The sequence below is a fragment of the Pristis pectinata genome, chromosome 7 (genome assembly GCF_009764475.1).
Source record: "Pristis pectinata isolate sPriPec2 chromosome 7, sPriPec2.1.pri, whole genome shotgun sequence".
NCBI classification, from domain to species: domain Eukaryota; kingdom Metazoa; phylum Chordata; class Chondrichthyes; order Rhinopristiformes; family Pristidae; genus Pristis; species Pristis pectinata.
In genome coordinates this window covers 93,612,111-93,631,417 of record NC_067411.1, presented here as the reverse complement: position 1 = coordinate 93,631,417, position 19,307 = coordinate 93,612,111, and the positions used below count along the sequence as shown (strand labels likewise).

General features: G+C 40.0%; 1 pseudogene; it reads right to left on the bottom strand.

The window, feature by feature from the left end:
* Nucleotides 1-9,924: 9,924 nt before the first annotated feature.
* Nucleotides 9,925-13,677, bottom strand: LOC127572932 (carnitine O-palmitoyltransferase 2, mitochondrial-like; annotated as a pseudogene).
* Between the last annotated feature and the right edge of the window lie 5,630 nt (nucleotides 13,678-19,307).

Genomic DNA, 19,307 nt, shown 5'->3' with positions numbered 1-19,307 from the left:
GTTGTCCCTCCACTGGATAGTTGGAATTTCAGTTGCCTGACCCAGTCAGTCTCCTCTTCTTTCCATTACATTCCCCCCTCCCAACCCCCTTTTCCACAATCCATCTGGTAGAACTGATCTTTTCTCTGACTATTTGATTGATCCCTGACCTTGAACTTCTTTTTGTCTCTTCGTTTTTTTCCCTGCTGCTCTCCGATCATCTCCATTTGACCCTCCCCAGTGTTGTCCCCAGCCCACACTGATGGTCTTGCTAGCATACTTGGATCCTCTCTGATCTTCTCACTCTACATGGTCTTCTGCCATTTCCCAATTTTCCCACTGGCACACTACAATCTCCTACCGGATCAAGTTCCACCTGCAATCCTCTCCCCACCCCAGATTATCAACTTGCTCACCCTCATTCCAAAACCAACCTCCTGTGATCTTCTACTCAACCGTCTGTTCTTCTCCTGCCTCACACCCAATTAATTCTTACTTCACACAACCTACTCCCTACTACTGTCTCCCTGATCTTGCCCCTCTGCCATAGTGGGAGATCACAGAAACAAACCATATTACATGATTTCTGCAAAAATGCACTTGCTGGGTCAGGATTTGCTGGTCCTACCACTTACCACAAGTGAAATTTCATACATGATGGAATGTCAAAACCTTTGCTACTTACTAAACTATCCATCATCCATAATGTTATACTGAAAAACTGTTGTTATACTGATGTTTTAGGTGAGGTTTTACTGATGTTATACTCAAAAACTGAAACAAAAATTGAGGTTTTATATTGGAGATATCATCTATTCCCAAATTAGTAACAACGTTTAAAAAAAAAGGAAATGGAATCTTTCCAGCGTGTTCAGGATTGTTTCCTTATTCAGTCAGCAAAAGACATTCATTACTGGATCTTGTAATGAGAGATGAACCAGTGCAAAATGGGAAATAAGCATAAGAGAACATCTGGGCAGTAGCAATCACAATACAATATGATTTAAAATAATAATGGATAAGAACAAAAGCCAAATTAATAGATTAGAATAAGGCTAATTTTCAGGTGAAGAAAATGCAAATATGGATGTTAAAGTTAAAAAAGTGAATAAAACAGTGGAGCAATAATGGAAATACATTCCGCCAAAACCAAAACCAAACTAGGCAGTGGGAAATGCCCCACAGAGGAAATATGAAAAGTTAAGATAAAGCCTGAAGCGTAAGCCTTGAAAAATCTTATCTTAACTTTTTCACTGAGCAGCTTAAACAAGAAGAGTTAAATCCATCTTTGGATAAAATGAGGGCTGTTAAAGGGAGGAGATTTTTTTAGATTCCTGAAATCAGTTCCTGAACAAAGATGAACCATTGAAAGTTTGTCTGAACCTTTTAAGAAAGGCACATTAGACGATGGTAGTCAGCTTAAATTAATATGGCTGGAAGAAAAGAAAAGCAGAATAGTCCGTAGGTTAAGATTAATTGGAATGTGGTGGTAAAGGCAAATTTGTATGGCCCTTTTATGAATAAGTATAAGGAATGAAATGAATAAGCATGAAGATGCACTGGAAGGAAGTGCAGGTGGCAGTATAGATGAAGGCTGGTTGAAATCTGATAGTGACCGACCAGCTCTCAAGGCTTTGTGGCTTTTATAAAGAACTGGGGAGTAATGGTAGAAGATGGGTGACATTAGGCCACAGATTGAAAAATGAAGGCTGATACATTTTTTATGCCAGGCAAGCACTAGAAGTCTTCACCAGCAATTTCTGGGGTTTCAGTCTTCCTCTTACTAATGAGATGCAAGTTGATTATATTAAAATTATGAGAAAAAATAAGGTAAAGGTGTAATATAGCACTGCATTTATTTCTATAAAAATTGGCAGGGATGAAAAGCTTAATATAAGTAATGTTAAATCTTTTGATCGTAATATTCTATTGTTCAGAATATGCACGTGGGCAGAAAACAAAAGAATAAACTAATTAAAAATTGTCGTTTTATACATTGCTTTCAATGGAAAACATCTGGTGATGTGGGAAGAGTTTAAATTCTCTGCAGAATAGCAGTAACCAATGACTCAAGCCTTAGGTCTGTAACTGTTTCTGTAATGATCATAACTGATTTTTAAAAAATGCTGCATAGCTCGTTTTCTGTATATACCTCTGTAGGCAAGGAATGTTAAAAATACATTGGATTTTCAGCTGAGCAAACACAAGGTAGATGCAGTGCACCATCTGTCTCATTCTGAAGGCTCTTTTTAAAAATCTTAAATACTACCCTATCCTTGCATCTTGAGTCCCTGGAGGCATGCTCCAGATATAATTTGGAAGTTGCTTGATTGTGAGGATTCATACAAGATTTCATATTTGGATTGATGCTAAAGATCTTCTTTAGAAAATTAGGTGTAATTTCACCTTGACCAGATGGGTGCACTGCCAGTAAGTGCAATTGACAATTGTGCCTCTAGCTGAAACACAAAGCCAGAATGTTGGGATCCAATGTTACTAATTTTCTCATTTGTGCACTTTTAACTATATTTGTCAATATAAGATAACATTCTCACCAGAGATATTAAGAAAATAAGCATCTATATCCATAATTGTTTAAATCACGAACAAAACCTCTTGTGTTAGACAGTCAACCTGGAGGAAAAAAACCTGTAAATTCAGTTATATGGCCTCTTTCCCTAACAGAATAAATATTAAACAACATCCTGAATAGTCTCCTTTACAAAATCCGCAAATACACTTTTAGATTCCTTGCATCAAGCTCAGTCCTGTTAAACATTATTGTCTAACAGAATTTGCTGACCAGCTGCATGTGACACTCATGGTGCTGACAAGATAAATTTTTTGCGTGTTACACTCAGATTTAGCACATAATAAGAAGCAATCAATGAAATAAAGTATATGTTATGATTATAAACCCCAGAACTCTTTGCTTTTCACCTTGCTGTTTTACCAACAAATGTACAGGATGGTTACAGTGCACACAATATGCTTTGCAGAGAGTTAAACAGTATGGAAACAGGCCATTCAGCCCAAATCACCCATGCCAATCAAGGTGCCCACCTGAGCTAGTTCCATTTGCCTACGTTGACCTATATCCATCTAAACCTTTCCTCTGCATGTCCCTGTCCAAATGTCTTTAAAAATTGTAATTGTACCCGCCTCTACCACTTCCTCTGGCAACTCAGTTCATATGCCCACAAATTTGTGTGTGATGTATTGGTATTGATTTATTATTGTCACTTGCACCGAGGTACAGTGAAAAACTTGTCTTGCATATCTATTGTACAGGTCAATTCATTACACAGTGCAGTTACATTGAGTTAGTACAGAGTGCATTGAGGTAGTACAGGTAAAAACGATAACAATACAGAGAAAAGTGTCACAGCTACAGAAAAAGTGCAGTGCAGGTAGCCAACAGGGTGCAAGGTCACAACAAGGTAGATTGTGAGGTCAAGAGTCCATCTCATCGTATAAGGGAACCATTGAGTACTCTTATCACTGTGGGATAGAAGCTGTCCTTGAGCCTGGTGGTATGTGCCCTCAGACGTCACCAAAGACTCTTGCAAATTTCTACAGATGTACGGTGGAGAGCTTTCTGACTGGTTGCATCACAGCTTGTTACGGAGGCTCCAATGTGCAGGATTGAAAGAGGCTGCAGAGGGTTGTAGACTCAGCCAGCTCCATTACAGGCACAACCCTCCCCACCATCGAGGACATCTTCAAGAGGCGGTGCCTGAAGAGGCAGCATCCATCATTAAGGACCCTCACCATCCGGAACATGCTCTCTTCACGTTACTACCATCAGGGAGGTGGTACAGGAGCCTGAAGACCCACACTCAATGATTCAGGAACAGCTTCTTCCCCTCTGCCATTAGATTTCTGAACGGTCCATGAACTCATGAACACTACCGCATTATTTCTCTTCTGCACTATTTTGTTCATTTATATTTTTTGGTAACTTATAGTAATTTTTACGTCTTGCGCTGTACTGCTGCTGCAAAAACAACAAATTTCATGACAAATGTCACGACTGATTCTGATTCTGAAAATCTTGCCCCTCTGGTCCCCTTTAAATCTACCCTGGGACAAAAACTGTGCCTTATCCATATCCCTCATGATTTTATAAACGTCTACAAGGTCATCCCTCACCCCCTTCACTCCAGGACAAACAATCCCACCCTATCCAGTCTCTCCTTATAACTCAATCCCTCCAGACCCAGCAAAATCCTTGTGAATCTTTTCTGCACCCTCTCTGGCTTAATCTCATCCTTCCTATAGTCTGACAATCAGAAATGCACACAATAGCCCGAGTGAATTCTCACCAATGTCTTGAATCAATGCCCCGACTATTGAAGGCAAGCAAGCTTCTTCACCACCCCATCTAATTGTGTCACCACTTTCAGGGAAATATGTACTCGTACCTCCAAGTTTCTCTGTTCTATATCACTCCTAAGGGCTCTGCCATTCACTGTATGTCTTGCCTTGGTTTAATGTCACAAAATGAATCACCTCACACTTATTTGAGTTGATTTCCATCTGCCATTCCTTTGCCCACTTTCTCAGTTGACCCTGGTAAATTCTGTTATAACCTTAGACAACCTTCTTCACTGTCCACTATACCAGCAATTTTGGTGTCGTCCGCAAACGTACTAATCATGCCACCTATCTTCTCATCCAAGTCGTTAACATATATAAGACAAACAACAGGGGACGCAGCACCGATCCCTGTGGCGTATCACAGTCACAGGTGTTCAATCTGAAAAACAACCCTCTACTACCACCAAGCCAATTTTGTATACAATTGGTTAGATTAGCATTGAACCTATTTGATCGAACCTTCCAGGCCAGCCTACAATGTGGCACCTTACCAAAGATCTTGCTAAAGAACATATAGACAACGTCTACCAACCTGCCCTTGTCAATCCTCTGGGTCACCAGTGATTAGTATTGAGATCACCTTCCCAACAATAGTTATGAAAAGGTACTCTTGGTACAATTAATGTGGTTTGGGAGTGAGCACCTCAGTTCACATATTGTTTATGTTACTATCATTTATAGATAATTTCAGTACAGATTTTTCATTCTTCACAAGTATACCTGAGATTGCACCAATGATGTCAGATTTGGAAACTCATCCTTGGCCTCCTCTATAATGCCCAATGCAGCCCGTTGGATGACAGTAGCTGCAAGATAAGCAGTGGATCACAGAGAAGAGTTTTCTCAAGCAAATTAAAAGAGAAATTTACATTTGGCATCAAAGCATAAATTACTGCAATTTGAAATAAACCGTTAAACCAGAATCAAAGTAGAACATGGATAAATGTGGCAGAATTTAACTATATGTTAAACAATATACAACAGGCCAAGCAGCATCTGACCAGAGAAAAGACAGGTTAAGGACTCTGTGGACGTGCTTTGCTGGTAAAATGATCAATATTTGTTTCTTTGCAAAAGCTTAAAAAAATCAATTTGTCAGAATTGGTTTAGGAATTGTTAACCTACCTAATCAGTTTTCAGATGGTGAATAATCTGTAACATATTCAAGGATCTAAACTGAAGTAACGAACTAAAGCCTTTAATTTAAAAAAATGATTTATGAAGCCACTAAAATGAAGATTGCTAAATTGAGCTGGTTTTGTGTTCAGGTTTGAATAAATTCATACCAATTATCTTCATTTGCTTATGAAAAAAAGCATAATGGAAATATTAATCTTATAGTTTGGGAGCAGATATCTTTCCATCCCTAGTGATAAGAACATAACAATTAAAAACACTACGTGGTTGATCTTATACCTCAAGGGCTACTTTCCTGCACTAACCCATTTGCTTTGATTACCAAACTATCCAGAAATGAATTGCTTTTCATTTTAGTCCTACCAGATCAAACATTAAGATGTTTAATGCAGAATAATGTCTCTTCTGGAAGTTCTCAACCTCAGGACAGCATTCTGTGTTGTATTTTTCTATTTCTCACATCAACCACTTTCAGAAGCTATTAAACTAGGAGAGCTTTGAAGCTTTGGACCCCTGCCTACTAAACACTGGACTGAGACTACCAAACACATTTCAAATAGAACCACTCAGAGTTTTTCATTCTGTTAATATGAGCTGGATTTGAAACCAAACCTCAAAATGAAGGTCTCTAACCCCATTCCATCCCTGCCATAAAAGTTAACAAAAACTCATTTTCACTTAACTTACCATGCCCTGAAAACTTAGAGAGAAGCTCACCACATAGCCAGCCTATTGGTCTTGTGAACATGCTAGTGTCAATTCCAAAGGGGCCTTCCCAGGAGTTGAGCCACGTTACCACAGTGAAATGGTCAGTGGGTGTTTAATAGTAAAGACTTAAAAAAACAATTACAATGCAGCCTGGGGGAGTCTTGTACTTGTGACTGAGCCACTCCTCAATGCAGCAGTGGGTAATAATATCAGTCCATTGTGATGCAGGAGTAGCTGCATGAATGAATATAACAGTAATGCAAAATTTTGCATGTTTTTGGGTTAAAAATAGCTCTAGTTTGGTTTGATCTACTCTTTACTCTGAGCTAAAAGATCGTGAGTTGAGTTCTTAGCTGGGATTTGATCCAGTATAGAACCAAAAGGAATGGTGAATAGTTAGTAGTTTGGTTAAAATCTTAAACTAGCATCTCTGTCTCACTGCTTAGGTGAATGCTAAATGTGGTAATGAGAGGATACTGAGATGGAAATGAAGAGCCTTCTCCATTCAATTCTACCTTTTCAGATGTACAGGGATGAGAGCATTTATTGTTTTCATGACAATGCTGCAGTGTGCTGCAGGAATTACATCAAAAAGATGACAACTCTGAGAAAATGTAGAACAGAAAACCTTTGCAGAATTCAACCCATGTTTTAATCACTTGCACCAATGATACCACACTAGGACTTGAGTGCATAGTTTAGGTGACTGAAAACAAGTTACTGGATGCAAAAGGGCCATTATTGTTTCTATGTTCAAAGTCAGGAATTAAGACATTTTGGCAAGGCTAATTCTTCTTGTCCAGCCCAATTTCCCTCGACAAAAGAGATGGTGAATTATTTTCTTAAAGTGCTGCATGTTGTGTGGTGAAGGTACTCCCACAGTGCTGTAATGTGCAAACTTCCATAATTTTTCCCACCTTTGATGACAGGACAGTAATATATATTTAAGCCAACAAGGTGTGTGACTTCCATTAAGAAGGAACAATGCAGCACAAACTCTATCCCATACTTAAGGGGAAATCTCATAGTAAAAGTGAAAATTGTACAATGCTGTTAAGCACAATTAACTGAATTTCTATCACAATAATAGTTTTTCACTTCTCTGAGAGAATGGGTTATGGCAAAAAGATATGACAAGAAAACCTTAGGCTAGTGCGTTGAGTATTTATGTAAAGGTTCACCAGATTGCTTCCTGGGGAGGGAGATTTGTCCTATTAGTACACCAGACCTATCATCTCCAGAGTTCAGAAGAATGAGAGATGATCTCATTGAGGTATACAAAATTCTTAAGGGGCTTCAGAGAGTAGCTCCAGATATGATGACATTCCTAGGATGGCTGTCTAGAACCAGAGGTAATAGTCTCAACATAAAGTTCATTGATTCAGGACCAAGATGAGAAGGAATATCTTCACCCAGAGATTAGCAAATCTTTGGAATTCTCCACCCAAGAGGGCCGTGGAGGCTCAGGTCACTAAATTTATTCGAGACAGAGGTCAAGAGATTTTTGAATATTAAGGTAATCAAGTAATATAGGGCTGGTACAGGAAAATGGCAAATGAGTTAAAAGATCAGCCATATATGGCGGAATAGATATGAGGAGCCAAATGGTCTACTCCTGCTTCTATTTCTTACATTATCACCAGAAGAGGAAAAATACATACTGCCAAGCTCTGTGATTAATATTTCTACAATGTATGTTTGTTTTTCAAACCAGTGAATGTGTTTGGATTAACCTATTTAAACCTAAACGTGCCATATCCAAAATTGAGTCCCAGACCAGCCGTCAGTGTGGCAGGGTTTACATGCTATAACAGGCTACAAAACGGTCGAGCAGCATCGCTGACAACAGTGCATCCCTTCCCAATGAGCCTAACGCATTCTATGCATGTTTTGAATGGAAGGGGATTGGAATGTCACCACCCACTCCGATAGCCTCCAATGCACCTGAACTCACAGTCACCATTGCGGATGTAAGATCAGTCTTCCAGAGAGTGAACCTACGGAAAGTATCTGGCCTGGATGGTGTCCCTGGCCGTGTCCTTAGATCCTGCGCAGATCAGCTGGCGGGGGTTTTTTAACCTCTCTGTGCTTCAATTTGAGGTTCCCACCTGCTCTAAGATGACCATTATCATCCCAGTATCTAAGAAAATCAAGGTAGCATGCCTTAATGACTACCGCCTGGTGGTTCTGACATCCACCATCATGAAGTGCTTCAAGAGGCTGGCCATGGCACGCATCAACTCCAGCCTCCCAGACAACCTCGACCCACAGCATTTCGCCTACTGCCAAAACAGGTCTATGGCGGATGCCATCTCCTTAGCCCTACAGTCATCTCTGGGGCATCTGGACAGTAAAGGCACCTACGTTAGACAATTGTTTATTGACTACAGCCCCACCTTCAATACTATAATTCCAGGCAAACTCGTCTCCAAACTCCGAGACCTGGGACTCAACACCTCCATTTGCAACTGGATCCTTGACTTCCTGACCAACAGACTGCAATCAGTAAGGATAGGCAGCAATACCTCCAGCACGATTACTCTCAACACTGGTGCCCCACAAGGCTGCATCCTCAGCCCCCTGCTCTACTCCCTATACACTCATGACTATGTGGCCAGATTCTGCTCTAACTCCATCTACATGTTTGCAGATGATACCACTGTAGTGGTCCGTATCTCAAATAACGATGAGCCAGAGTACAGGAAGAAGATAGAGAGCTTAGTGAAATGGTGTCATGAGAACAATCCTTCCCTCAACATCAGCAAAGCAAAAGAGCTAGTCATTGACTTAAGGAAGGGGGGGGGGGGTGCACATGGTCCTGTCTACATCAACGGTGCTGAGGTCAAGAAGGTTGAGAGCTTCAAGTTCCTAGGAGTGAATATCATTAATAACCTGTCCTGGTCCAAACACGTAGATGCCATGGCCAAGGACAGCTTCTATCCCGCTGTTATAAGACTATTGAACGGTTCCCTAGTACAATAAAATGGACTCTTGACCTCATAATCTACGTCATTATGACCTTGCACCTTATTGTCTACGTGTACTGCACTTTCTCTGTTGCTGTTACACTTTATTCTGCATTCTGTACTGTTTCACCTTGTACTACCTCGATGCACTGTGTAATTTGTATTTACTTGCATGCTTAGGTTTTCATATAATCCAAGCAATTGCTGAAGACAATTCAAAATATAGGTGGATATATTTCTATGATAGTTATTTAACTTCAGTTTCCTTTTGATAGTAATTAAGGCCAATGAAGCAAAAAAGTCTGTAACAACTTGTATGCTTGTGTCAATATGATGACTATGGCTTCTGATATCTATTGTTACTTTATGAGGTTAGCAATAAGAGTCTGATCTGAAACACAAGTGCATTGAGGTCATTGCAAAGTCATAATTCATTGCACTATGGAGAAAATTTAGTTAAGATATAATAGCACATATCCAATTAGTAACTATCAACATCCTTAAATTGAAATGAAGAATGTTGACACAGTTATAAGAAAATAACTTATGTATTTCCAACCATTTGAAAATAATACAGCATTTCATCTAACAATGCAGTACTGTTTTGTACAATTTTAAACCTTCTCTGCATATAATACAGCACCATTAAGCTAGAGGTTTTCCTTTTAGAATAACAAATATACCGTCAAGACTCTGGTTCGAGCATTTCAGGAATTCATTCCCATCTTGACCTGAATACCAAATGAGATTGCAACTAAACTGTGTCATAAATGCTGTATGAAATGCCATAGCCTTCACATGTCACTGGAGCAAATCGACCAATTTTAACAGCTGAGCTTTTCATTGTGTTTGTTGAAATGATGCTGTTATTGAACTTGATGTAGGCAGGATCATTGTAGAACTCTAGCAAACGTCTATCTATAGATTCTGACAGATAACACATTGCAAACAAATGATGATCAACGCCGTTGTCTAAAGATTAATTTACAAATTAACAGATTAACAAATTTAATAGATACAAAAATTATCAAATACATTAGAATATAGAATATAGAACACAGAACATGGAACATAGAACAGTACAGCACAGGAACAGGCCCTTCAGCCCACGATGTCTGTGCTGAACACAATGCCAAGTTAAACTAAATCTCTTCTGCCTGCACATGATCTATATCCCTCCATCCCCTGCATATTCACGTGTCTATCTACCAGCCTCTTAAACACCACTATAGTATCTGCTTCCACCACCACCCCTGGCACTTACCACTCTCTGTGTAAAAAACTTGACCCGGACAATATAATCACAATAAATCTTGAAGTATAAATTATTTTTTTCCAGCTGTTTTGTATGAAGCCCAGAAGAGGATTGTAACCACTCTAATATTCTTTAGCTAGCCAGATTTTGTTACTGTGACATGTCTTTCAGTGTCACCATTAGTAATGTATTATCTGTTGCCTTCAGCACAAGATTTTTGTGCTGCAAATTTAAGGAATTGATAATAAGAGCGATGAGACATCTGGAATCTCAGTAAATGAGGGATCAACCTTGCACCTCCTTAACCATTAGACTTAAAAATTGTGAAAGAAACAGGAACGCAATCTCACCCTAAAAATAAACCAAATGCCAACCCTAACTAAGCAGTGATAATTGTAATTAATGTGCAAATGCAGAAATTTATTGGCGTGAAATTTTCTGTCACTAGAGAGCTTCCATGACTCACCAAGGGACAACAAAACAATTAGAACCTTAACTTGTATATATTTCCTCGCATCAGCTTGTGCAACTAAGGTTGCCTGATCTCTAATGTTAAGGCCTTGCTCTGATAACCACTGTCACTTGGGGCCACACGGAGGGCCAAAAGAAGATCCACTCAGACTGCAGGCTAGGCTAAGACCTCATTTTAAATGGCCATCAAAGCTGTCAATCCATTGTGAATATTTTTTCCATATTTAAATACCCTCCATAATGTTCTAACCATTAAAAAAGTTAAAAAAATAAGTTCTTCAAAAATTAAAAAAAGAGAAAAGACTTAAAACATTTAGGTAATTCAAAACTATTAAAATATTAAATTTACTGAAACTTGCTTCCTTGCAGCTATCCTTCTCAGTTGAAATCAATGGAGTCACTGTCCCCCATGACTATCCTAAAGTAGAGCAGGATACTCAGCAGGAATGCCCAGCATCAGTGCTGAGAGATCTCTGGATTATCATGCTTGCATGAGGAGACCAAAGACAGAGCATGTCCTTGAAAAATACTGCCAATGTTGCAATTCAGGGACATTTACAATATACAGGTAACTGCTAATATTTTTCTGCAAAACTTGCAATGTAGAAACTCACAGGAAAGCTGCAGGAAAGGCAAGTGGAGTGATACAAACTTTTTCAGCAATTTCTAGCATATCTTTTCTCTGCCACAAGTTGTTGCATGATCTACTCGTTAATAAATAACAAGCCAGCTTTTTTTTTGCACGCAAATTCTGACCCATTATGCTCTCATAGTAAAAGTTCTTTGGTGCAATGGGCATGTCACAACAGGTGGTTGCAGTGATTGATGATACTTTGTGAATAACTAACTTGCTCGTCTAATTCTCGAGTTTGTTACTTCAGTTGAGCTATTTTATATTACAATGTCTTAACACATCCATTGAAATAGCAGAGTGAAAAAATGGTGTAAATATGTGAGGAGTTTCTATGATACTGTCGCACTACAATTTCTTAGTCTTTATTTCTAAAATCAATATAACTTTAAATAATCCTTAGAAATTAAATGAGAAAGGAAAGTCATGGAGTGTGCGACAGGTAGCCGGTCCAGTGTTGCCCGTTTAAGATCTGGGCCAGATTGAATTTTTGGTCTTTGTAACTCTGGTCTATTGCTCTGGATCTCTGAACAGATCAACATTGCTCTAACAAAATAAATCCCCAATTTTCAAGTCATTTGTCAAATTTTTGTTTCCTTTAATCAGACAGAATCCAGCTATGTTATATTGTTTCTAAAGCTTCAGTGCTCTTTTTATAGTTGTGGAGTTCAATTCTTCACCCTACACTTTACCAAAGATGTATTAAGGTTTTACAGAGTGACAAGTATTTTTTGTAGTATTAGTTGCTTCCTCTGATGTTCCACAATTCTGCAGTCCCAATCCCATTTGCTAATTCATAGCATTTAACCTGTTTCCATTCATTGAACGATCGCTGCTTTATTTTTAAAACCAAGATGAATCACCTCCCCGGTTCTGACCTAGAATTCCATCTGCCACACTTTAGGTCATTCTGCCATTTAATCAACATTATTTCCTTTTTCTTTAGTCTGGATCATCTACTAATCATGAAACTAATCCCTGCGTTTTATTTCTACATGCACATCAAAGAGAAATGGCCCTAAAATAATCTCACAATCTGTCACTATCTACTAACAACCACTCAAGAAATGAACTCACATTTTACTCTCCATTTTCTTCTTACTAAATAAATTTAATCTAATTTGTCATTGCCTCCTTAACTCCATTACTGTTAATCTTCCATTACAATCTACTGTGCGGTTTTACCATTAACGTTGTGTCCTCACTGACCTAATGCAGCTTCGGTTTGCAGCTTCTTGTAATATTGGGAAAAATTGTGAATTATGCTTTTCAGTTTCTCAAGGCTTCCCCCTTTCCCCCTTTCACAGGCAAAGGCCACTGAGCATTGCATGGTAAGAACAGTGACTGGAAGAACAGCTTCAGTATGGCCATGTTTGAAGATAGCAGTTCTGCAAGACTCATGTGGGGACAGTTTTCCCATGCTGGCAGGCCATCTGAAAAGCCAAAAGTAGCATTGCATCTGGACTAAATTCTGCTTGGATATGAAGTCCTTTCCAAACTTGGTGAACTCCAATTGTCTAATGCCCAGGGGTTTTCTTGTGTGGTCAAATGTTTCCCATGCCTTACTAATTGCTTCATTCATAGATTCGTCGAGCTTGAGCTCGAGTTTCTGGACAACTTGCAGTTGGGTCAGATGAAGAGGGCTCTGACTCGGAGCTGACACCTGGAGTTGTTGTACGATCCTTAAAGATCTCCTCCAGGAACCACAGCACAGCCACACCATCCCCCCAGGACTGTTCAAGGTTGGTAGCAGATGCTCCATTCCTTGTAATAATCAAACTGAAAGATTTGTCAAACCAACAATGGGCACCATAGCCATGGAGCATAGTATGGATGAGTTCAGTTTCATTTTCAAGCCAACTATCATCCAGACAGAGACAGAAGATGTCACTGTCCATTTCTCTCTCCATTTCTCCTATTCACCAGCTCTTTCCTTGCTTTTGCCCAGGTATCCCTTTCTTCAGTTGTTAAATAACCTAGTGGAAATTCAGGAAGAGGGCTCTCCACCTAGAGAATATACTTCTGGATTTCTGATGGGTGGATTATATCACCAGGACATTGGACACATAAATGGGTCCATTTCTCATCACCAACAAATGCCTGCATTGCTCCATGGTCAGAAGCTCATCCTTGTTCAACTTGGGAATCCATGCAAGTTAGACAATGAGAGAGTAGCGACCCTTCTAGTTCTGTCATCTCTCTGATTTGAGTTGTAGAATTCAATATTGAGTCCAGAAGGCTGCAATGTGTCCAGTCAGAAGATGTGGAGTCTTTCCTCAAATTTTCACTGGGCCTTATTGTAACAGTACAGGAGATCAGAGACCAATATGTCAGAGTGGGAGTGGGTTAGAGAATTAAAATGGCAGGTAACAGGAAGCTCAGGGTCACCCCGTGGACTGAACGCAGGTGTTCTAGAATGCGATCTCCCAATCTAGTACACTGAATTTGATGTTCACAATGTGGTCTCCTTCATATTACAACTACCACCAATCCAACAAGTTCACAAACTTTGCAAGCAACCACTGATGTTACAAATTCCAAGTGCAATCAGTCAAACCAAAAACCCCAATCACCGTCACTGACTTCTACACCCACTCACTGACTCTCACCTGACTACAGTTCACCAGTACCAACCTGTCAACTCTACGCCCAAGTGCTGACCGCTGGTGTCTGCCTAGCTGCTTGTTGACATCTGACCTTTGTCCTGGTCAACTCTTTCAGTCTACTTGCCTTCCTTTCCCTTGGGATTTGTCAATTCCAACAGCACCCCCAAACTTAACTTCTTTCTTTCGTGCACACGGCACTGATGCAGCATGCAAAAGAAAGCCCTTCCTCTTGTGTACGGCCAATTCAGCTTTTGGTCTCAGGCACTACCATATTTTCAAATAGTTGTTAGCATGCCACATTGCAACTGATTAACCCTCATCAGTGGGCACTAGTGAATTTCTAGGTCTGAAGCTTTAAGGTATTAGTTACAAACATATTATTTCTAACTGATACAGTAAGCTATCAGAATTGTCTAAGTGAAACATCAAGATTAGGCCAGAATCTTTCAAACACTTTCAAATTATTGCTTCATATTCTTGTTGTGTTCATCCAGGCAACCAATAGATGTGTATTTAGTATCAATAATGCTGTATTAATATGATTCTTTTCTGGTCAGTATTGAATCTAAGAGTTAATGAAGGGCCAACTAATCAAACAAATTAAGTGAAGTTGACTTTATTAATAAATGGAATAACTTGGGGTTAACATAGAACATAGAACAGTACAGCACAGGAACAGGCCCTTCAGACCAAAATGTCTGTCCCAAACGTGATGCCAAATTAAATTAAAACTCTTCTGCCTGAACATGATTCATATCGCTCCATTTTTATGTGTCTTTCTAAAAGCCTCGTAAAGGCCACTATCATATCAGCTTCCCCCACTGCCCCTGGCAGACCATTCCAGGCACTTACCCCTCCGTGTGTAAAAAAAACTTGCCCCACACATCTCTCTTAAACTTTCCCCCCTCACCTTAAATGCATGGCCTCTCATCTTTGACATTTCTATCATGGGGAAAAAAGACGCTGACCGTCTTCCCTATCTGTGCCTCTCAAAATTTTATAAACTTCTATCAGGTCACCCCTCAGCCTCCGACGCACCAGAGAAAACAACCAAAGTTTGTCCGACCTCTCCTTACAGCTCATACCCTCTAATCCAGGCAGCAACCTGATAAACCTCTTCTGTGCCCTTTCCAAAGCTTCCACGCCCTTCCTGTAATGGGCCGACCAGAATCGTACACAATACTACAAGTGCAGCCTAAACAAAGTAGTACATAGCTGCAACATGACTTCCTTACTCTTATACTCCATGCCCTGACCAAGGAAAGGTTGACAGTGGCACTGTACTGGATAGCTCTTATCACAGAATACTCTTCCTTAGGTTTGTCTTGTTGGCTCAAATACAAATATCACAATGGGTTGTCAAGAAATCAAATCATCAATGTTGCTCCCAGGACAAGATCAATCATGTCTGATTAAATGCCAGAGCAGGCACATAGGGATGAAAATCTTTTGCACTTTTGTTGACACTGAAAACCTGATATAAGATCCCATACAAGTTAGATGTTGAGAGAATAGCGACCCTTCTAGTTCTGTCATCTCTAATTTGACATGACATCGTCCACAAAGCTGTCACTTTGTGGAGTCATTTGCATCCTGAGCCATCGGGAGCTTGGAGTCCTCCTGCAACAATACAAGATAAGATAGATATCTTAATTAGTCACATGTACATCGAAACACACAGTGAAATGCATCTTCTGCATAGAGTGTTTAGGGGGCAGCCCGCAAGTGTCGTCACACTTCCAGCACCAACATAACATGCCCACAACTTCCTAACCTGTACCTCTTTGGAATGTGGGAGGAAACCAGAGCACCCAGAGGAAACTCACGCAGACATGGGGAGAAGGTACAAACTCCGTACAGACAGCAGCCGGAATTGAACCCAGGTTGCTGGCGCTGTAATAACGTTACGCTAACCGCTACACTACCATCACTCCCCCTGCTGCTCTCTAGTAAGGTAAAATGAAATGGACTCCACTCTCAGTGAATCACTGATCTTCCTCACATAAAAATGGATGGGAAACTGAGTGCTGTTGCAAGTATTTCCAGCAACAGCTTAGGAGGATGAATAAAAGCTTATGGATACAGGCATCATGAAAAGCACTAACAATATGGAACAAGCATTGAGGTTGGAGTTGTAGAGTGTTGTGGAGGGGATGTCCTTAATGAAGTGCTGATACCTTACACATTGTTTACCATTGAGATGAAAGTAGATGTTAGAAGTACCAGGAGGAAAAGGACCCTATGAAAATTGAGGTTGGGAGGGCATGTGGAGTTGCAGGAAATCTGTGGGAAAGTTTTAAGTACAGAGCCCCTGAGAATAGATCTCTTTCAGAGAGGTAAGCAAATATGGTTCTGGGGGAGTTTGACTGCGGGAAATTTATAAGCAGTGACTCCCCAAGAATGCTCTGGGAACCTGGGCCTGCATTTTAAAAGCTGGTTCTGGAAGACTGTGAATTAATAAGCAAGTTTAGAAGTCAAGGAAAACAAAAGCTGGAAAATATACAACAAAGGAATTTGGCAGTACACAGTTTCCAGGGTTACAGAAGACGTGACTTACAGCAATCAGACTTCACGCAATTCTCCCAAAGAACTCTAAATATGTAGAAACCAACAATGTCTCAGTGAAAACAAACCTGTCAATTGTATTTGATCATAGATGTTTGCTGTAGAGTCTTCAAAGTTTAAAATAACATTGAATAATTTATGCCAAAAATGTACAGACAACCATCCAAGTGCTTAAAAAGTGGCTTGTTTTAAAAGAAATGTCTTGCTGGCAAATGAGTGAACTTTTGTTGTTGCTTCTGTTGGCCACTTGTTTTTCCTCGCTGAGAAATTGTGTGTTTCTGACTTATGGATATGTTTTCAGAAGCAGAATCCTTACATAACCTAGAGAGTACCTGTATTAAATAACATATGCCTTAATACAAGGAGTCTAATGAAAGAAAACAGGAAAATATATGCCATAGATAATACTGAGCCATGAATTAAGAGAGGTGGGATTAGCAACCTAAGTTTCCTGGTTACAGACTTTTCATATAAAATAGAGTGGAAATAAATAAAAAGAGAGGGGTATGATTAGAAAATAGATTTAAGAATGTCAACTGCAAGGATGCGTAATAAAAGGATCATAAAATGAGTCCAAATAGTAAAAGTACAATCATTTTGATGGAAATTTCAGAGGAAGACAGAATAAGAAAAATGTAGCCAAATCTCTGAGTACCACAGAAACAATAGGGCGATAATAGTGGGATATTCCAGATGTCCTAATATTACCAAGGATAGAATCAAAGATATAATGGGTACTGATCCTTTTTAAATGATTGATAACAATTTTATTCAATATGTGCAAAGTCCAAAAAGAAAAAGGGCAGTTCTAAACTTACTTTAGAGAATGAAATTGGGCATGTGAGAGGGAGATCAGTGGTGTTGACCTAATTCATTTAGGTTTTGCCAAGTTATGGAGAAGAAGAAAGGTAGAACTAGAGAAAAAACTCCCATGTGGAGAATATCCAGTGGAGAATATTGTGCAGATGACAAGAAAATTATTGGAATCATCTCAAGCAAAGATGGTTGTCCAAGGATACCAAGTGTCATAGGTCAGCTGAAAAGTGGGGCAGAGTTGTGGCAGATGGAATTTAATCCAAACAAATGTGAGGTAATGCACTTTGGGAAGTCAGATTCTGGTAAAACATATAATGTAAGACAATGGTAGGGACATTAAGAGCATTGATGTACAGAGGGACCTTGGGGTGCAAATCTATAGATCCCCGAAAGTGGTGACGCAAGTAGATAGGGTAGTGAATAAAGGCAGTTGGTATGCCTGCCTTTGTAGGCCGAGGCATTAAGTATAAGAGTTGGGACAAGAAAGCTCACCAACGCCTTTACTTCCTCAGGAGGCTAAAGAAATTTGGCATGTTCCCTTTGACACTCACCAACTTTTATCAATGCACCATAAAAAGTGTCCTATCTGGACGCATCACGGCTTGGTATGGCAACTGCTCTGCACAGGGCTGCAAGAAACTGCAGAGAGTTGTGGACACAGCCCAGTGCATCACATAAACCAGCCTCCCCTCCATGGACTCTGTCTATACCTCTCGCTACCTTGGTGAAGCAGCCAGCATAATCAAAGACCCCACCCACTCGGATAATTCTCTTTTCTGTCCTATCCCATCAGGCAGAAGATACAGGAGCCTGAGGGCACATACACCAGGCTCAAGGACAGCTTCTATCCCACTTTGATAAGACTATTGAATGGTTCCCTTATACGATGAGATGGACTCTTGACCTCACAATCTACCTTGTTTGACCTTGCACCTTATTGTCTATCTGCAACGCACTTCCCTGTAACTGTGACACCTTACTCTGTATTCTGTTATTGTTTTTACCCTGTACTACCTCAATGCACTGTGTAATGAATTGATCTGTACGAACGGTATGCAAGACAAGTTTTTCACTGCACCTTGCTACAAGTGACAATAATAAACCAATACCAATACCAATACATAGTGTCGCAGCTGAACAAACCATTGGCAGGCTGCACTTGGAGTATTGTATATGTCGTTCTGGTCACCATACCACAGGAAGAATATGGTAGCAGTAGAGAGAGTGCAGAAGAGACTCACCAGGATGTTGCCTGGCTGTAGTTATAAGAAGAGATTGGATAGGCTGAGTTTGTTCTCACTGGAATGTAGGAGACTGAGGGATACCCTTATAGAGGTTTATAAAATTATGAAGGGCACAGACAGGGTAAATAGTCGGAGTCCTTTTCCCAGAGCAGGGGAGTCTAGAACTAGAGGGCACAGGTTTAAGGTGAGAGGGGAGACATTTAAAGGAGATCTGAGGTGTAAATTTTTTTCACACAGGGGGTGGTGGTTATCTGGAATGAGCTGCCAGAGGAGGTGGTGGAGGCAAATACAATTATAACATTTAAAAGGCACTTGGACAGGTTCATGGATAGAAAAGGCACAGAGGGAAACTGACCTAATGGAAGCAAACAGGATGAGCGTAACAGTTGGCATGGATGAGGTGGGCTGAAGGAGCCTGTTTCTGTGTTGCATGATTCTGTGATGCTTTGTTTCATAAATATCAGGTTTGCTAAATTCAGATGCAATTTAGAAAGAGTAGATATGAAGTTCCTCAGAGGTAAATCATTTTTCAGAGAAGTGGGGGGATTC